At 35.3% G+C, this 5,028-nt stretch overlaps 1 long non-coding RNA gene across 1 annotated transcript; it reads left to right on the plus strand.

Moving 5' to 3' along the window:
- Positions 1-456: 456 nt before the first annotated feature.
- On the plus strand, positions 457-4,822 carry LOC112032587 (uncharacterized). Its single transcript, XR_010626117.1, has 5 exons — positions 457-1,191; positions 1,364-1,577; positions 1,848-2,198; positions 2,346-2,498; positions 4,580-4,822. It is a non-coding gene; the product is annotated as an uncharacterized LOC112032587 (long non-coding RNA).
- Positions 4,823-5,028: the final 206 nt, after the last annotated feature.

The following is a 5,028-nucleotide window of genomic DNA, read 5'->3' on the forward strand; positions in this document are numbered from 1 at the left end:
AACCCACACGCTGTGACTGAATCTGATCCCACTTCTATTATTAGGTGCAATATCTTTTTGCTTTTCAACTTTCGTACTTTTCCCTCTTTCTCTTTCTTCTCCCACTTCTTCTTCTTTTCTCTTCCTTTCTCTGGCTCCATTTGTCTGGACGCCACTCCTTCTCTCTATCCTTTTTTTTCTTTCTTCACCATTCATCCCTTCTCTCTCTTCTTTTTCTTTCTTCACCGGTTCTTTCTTTTCTCTTTTTTCTCTTTTTTTTTTCTCACTTCTCTTTCGTATTTTCTCTCTCCATCTCCGTGGGCTTGGTGGATTTTGACTGTGGTGGTGATTGATTTTGGGTGTGGGTTTCTCGGATTTGGTGGTGCGACTGATTTTGGCCGTGGGTTTGGTGGTGGTGATTGATTTTAAAAAAAAAAAAAAAAAAGGAAAGAAAACAACCTTAACGTATACTTTTTTTTTTTTTTTTCCTCCCATAAGATTGTGGTTTATTTTTTTAGACCCTACTACAAGATTATGTTGTTCTATAATGAATAGCTTTTCTGGACAGAATATGCATTTTTGGGACAGTATATTGTATAGCTAGTGAACAACATTTTGGATGGCTGGACTAGTATTTTTGGGTACAGCAGAGTTGATTTGGACATTTTCTCTGACAGCATAGATGACAATTTGGACAGCTGATCACACAATTTTGTAGCAAATTTTTAGAAAATTTTTGTAACTAGTGAAATTGCTCAAACATGATAGATTCAGTCTGTTTAAGCTGCCTCTTACTTAAACACTAGAGCTCCGTTTGGATTCGAATGTTTGCGTCTGCGTCTGGACCTATCTCACGTTTTTGGCTTCTTTTTTTTTTTTTTAAATGAGCGTGTTATGCACTGTCCGTGGTAAAGCTGTTTTGGGGCATTATTCCAGAAGTTGAAAATTTATGTACCAAGGAACATATTTCAGGTTGTTCAAGAGGGTCATTCAGTGTTAATATTTTGCTCTAGTTGAAAGGGATGTGAATCAACTGCAAGGCATGTTTCACAGTTCCTCAAAAAATTTTCTATTAATGTTCGTAATGATGAAAGTGAGTTCTTGGATATTACTTCAGCTATTGATGCCTTGCGAAGGAGTCCAGCAGGACTGGATCCTACATTGGAAGAAACTCTCCCTTCTGGTGTTGCCTATCACCACGCTGGCCTCACGGTATTTATTTATTTTGTTGTGGCTGTATCTTTCATTATTTTTATGGTATATACTTGATTTCTTTGTCTTTTGATTGTCTTAAAATAATTTTTAATGGGGATTCCTTGGTCATTGACAGTTGTGGGATTTCCTTACTTTTAAAGGTTTGGATGTTTATTTATCTTTTCTGTAGGTTGAGGTGAGAAAGATTGTTGAAACCTGCTACCGCAGAGGCCTTTTACGTGTCTTAACTGCTACGTCTACCTTAGCTGCTGGGGTTAATTTACTAACTAGGAGGGTCATTTTTCGACAACCCAGGATTGGTCGTGATTTTATTGATGGGACAAGGTACAAACAGATGGCTGGTCGGGCTGGTCGGACTGGGATAGATACAAAGGGGGAAAAGTGTATGTCTGATTTTTTAGTTCCTGTTTTATGTTTCATTTTAGTCCAGGCACCTCTTATTTTTTATTGTTATCTAGGATGATTGCTGGTTGCTTATATTATTTTTTACTGTTTTTTTAAATGTCAAATTGATTGATGCTTGTTATTGTTTTATTACCTTTATTTTTTTTATCATATTTGACTTACTTTTTTGGTGTATTTCAGTGAGGACATAATTCACTGCTTTTATATTAAGATGCTGATTTTTTCCCCTAATGATTTTACCTTACCAGGTACTAATATGCAAATCGGAAGAAATAAAAAGAATGATGGGACTTCTTAATGAAAGCTGTCCACCATTGCATTCTTGTCTATCTGTAGATATGAATGGAATGACTCATGCCATTTTAGAAGTTGTGGCTGGCGGGATTGTTCAAACTGCTAATGATATTCATCGATATGTTCGGTGTACTCTTCTGAATTCCACCAGGCCATTTCAAGATGTGGTGAAATTAGCTCAGGAATCTCTTCGGTGGTTGTGCCACAGAAAATTTCTTGAATGGAATGATGATACTAAGTTATACAGTACCACACCACTTGGATGAGCAGCTTTTGGCAGTTCTCTTTGCCCAGAAGAATCACTTGTAAAAATTTGCATCTTCTATTTTCATTATTTTCCTTTTTATATAATTTCCTTACTGTTGATTTACTCTTTGTGCAATAAGTAATGTTGATTTCTGGGAAAAAAATTGTTGTTGAAATTGATTCAATGCTTATGTTTGGTTCCCTAGATTGTGCTGGATGATCTTTCAAGGGCAAGAGAAGGATTTGTGCTTGCATCTGATTTGCATTTAGTTTACCTAGTAACACCAATAAACGTTGACGTTGAGCCAAATTGGGAACTGTACTATGAACGTTTTATGCAATTATCTGCTCTTGACCAGGTAATTATGCTTCTTGTTATAGTGGCTTCTCTGATTCCAAAAGGAAATTCATTATCAATCACTCTTTTTTGGTTTATATTATTGACCCTCCATTTTCTATTGAACACTAGGCTTATGTAATTTTGTCATGGGAGGCTTTTTTGGAGTTCCATTTGTTGTGCTATGATAAATGGATGATTTCCTGTATCACTAGAGGCAAGCCTCAAGTTTACTAAGAACTTGTTTTGTGCTTCCATCTTTGGGATTATCTAAAGTTTACCTCATGCGCCAAGTGGACCTCCAAATTGTTTTTTATATTATTGACCCTCCATTTTCTATTGAACACTAGGCTTATGTAATTTTGTCATGGGAGGCTTTTTTGGAGTTCCATTTGTTGTGCTATGATAAATGGATGATTTCCTGTATCACTAGAGGCAAGCCTCAAGTTTACTAAGAACTTGTTTTGTGCTTCCATCTTTGGGATTATCTAAAGTTTACCTCATGCGCCAAGTGGACCTCCAAATTGTTTTTTTAAATGCCATGCGGAGTTTTAAAAGTATTGATCTCTTTAAATGGATGTCTTGCAGTAACAAATATTTCTTTTGGGTTAGTTATACACACAACCAATGGGCCTTGAACCTAGAACCTCACTATCCACCTAGAACTTATAAGGGAAGGAGGTGCCTATTGAGCTAGAGCTCATTGGCTTGTCACAGTAACAAATTGTTTGTATTTTTAAGAGCAATTAGATTCAGAGATTTACCTAATGGTAGAATCAATATAAAGTATGCTTTCTTTCTTCATAAATCCATGATTGTGTATTGGATTTCCTTAGTAGATGATTCCATCTTCTCAGAATCATGCGAATAACTTATTCTTTTTCTTTTCTTTTTTGAATTTAAAATTTTTAAACTTTAATGTGGTTTATTTCTCAGCCTGTAATTTTCATCTTTACATCTGATTTTATAATAAAAAAGGCGGAAGAGGCAGCTGAATCCGTATCAGTATCAATATCAATACACGCCAAAACAATTGTACATCACACCTTTGCAATAACATTATTTATTTATTTTGATTTTAGCAGAGATTTTGAGTACATGCATTTGTACTTTTCAGCAATTTTCTAATTCGCCTTTTTCACCATTTCGAACCCATACACCGTGACTGAATCTAATCCCACTTCTGTTATTAGGTGCAATATCATTTTGCTTTTCAACTTTCAAACTTTTCCCTCTTTCTCTTTCTTCTCCCACTTCTTCTTTTCTCTTCCTTTCTTTGGCTCCTTTTGTTTGAACGCCACTCTTTCTCTCTATCGTTTTTTTTCTTTCTTCACCATTCATCCCTTCTCTCTCTTCTTTTTCTTTCTTCACCGATTCTTTCTTTTATCCTTTTTTTTTTTTCGCACTTCTCTTTCCTATTTTCTCTCTCTCCATCTCCGTGGGCTTGGTGGATTTTGACTGTGGTGGTGATTGATTTTGGGTGTGGGTTTCTCGAATTTGGTGGTGGTGTGACTGATTTTGGTGTGGGTTTGGCAGTGGGTTTCTTGAGCAAATTCCACCGTTTTTCGACTTTCACGGAGATGTCAAGGAAAAGGCGTATTGATAAGGAAAGTGAAAGTCGAAAAACGGTAGAATCTGCACAAGTTCCTGATCCCTTCTCAATGGCAAAGGCTGTGGAATGGGAAAGATTTGTGGAGTTTCAGATAAAGTAGTTAATGTTTACTAAGTTAATGACCACTACCACCTTTTGTTTGTTCAGTTGCTTGTATGGTTTAGTGGGGGCATATTGTATTGTGCTAAGGAACAATTATGTTATTATATTTGAATATGTATGTTAATGACCGTACTATTTGCTGGTTTGTTATGTTTATTACCTTCTCTCGTTACAAACAGTCTGTGTTGCTGATTTATTATTGTATAAAAAAACTTGTGACTTTCTTTTAATGCACAATTTCTGTTTTCTGCAAAATTTCCGTTTTCTGCACAAAGTTACAAACTTACACTGTTCATTTTCGCTTTGCTTTATCAGTTTTATCCTAGAAAGCAAAACAGTGATTAAACAATGGACTAATTGAGTTATATTTTTAATCTATATTGAAACAGGGTCACTACCATTGCCTCCTCTGCGGAGCAGAACAAATCCCTCAGTAGTAACAAATCATTCTGCTTCTGGTAACTAGGCAGAGTGGTCTTTTACTCTTATGCACCACTATTTTTAGAAATTTACAAGTCCCTTAGTGCACAGATATATTTGGATCACCAATTTCCCATTTCTTTGAATGATTTACTCTTTTTTAAATCTTAGTAACTCATGCAAGTATTAATCAAAAATTATATTTTAGGGTATATTTTATACGCTTCATTTGCTGTGACATGCAATCAACTTATTAGAGAATCAAGTGAAATTCTTGTTTTCACAAAAAGAGTTAAACTTTCGGGGCAGAGGCCATGGTGGTTATTTGCCTTATCTTTTTACTTAAAGTTGCATTGCTTTCAATAATTATTATATCTAATTTATATATTAGTTAATAAACCAATTTATTTAGCAAACT

Source organism: Quercus suber, unplaced genomic scaffold (genome assembly GCF_002906115.3).
Source record: "Quercus suber isolate HL8 unplaced genomic scaffold, Cork oak 2.0 scaffold_699, whole genome shotgun sequence".
Lineage (NCBI taxonomy): Eukaryota > Viridiplantae > Streptophyta > Magnoliopsida > Fagales > Fagaceae > Quercus > Quercus suber.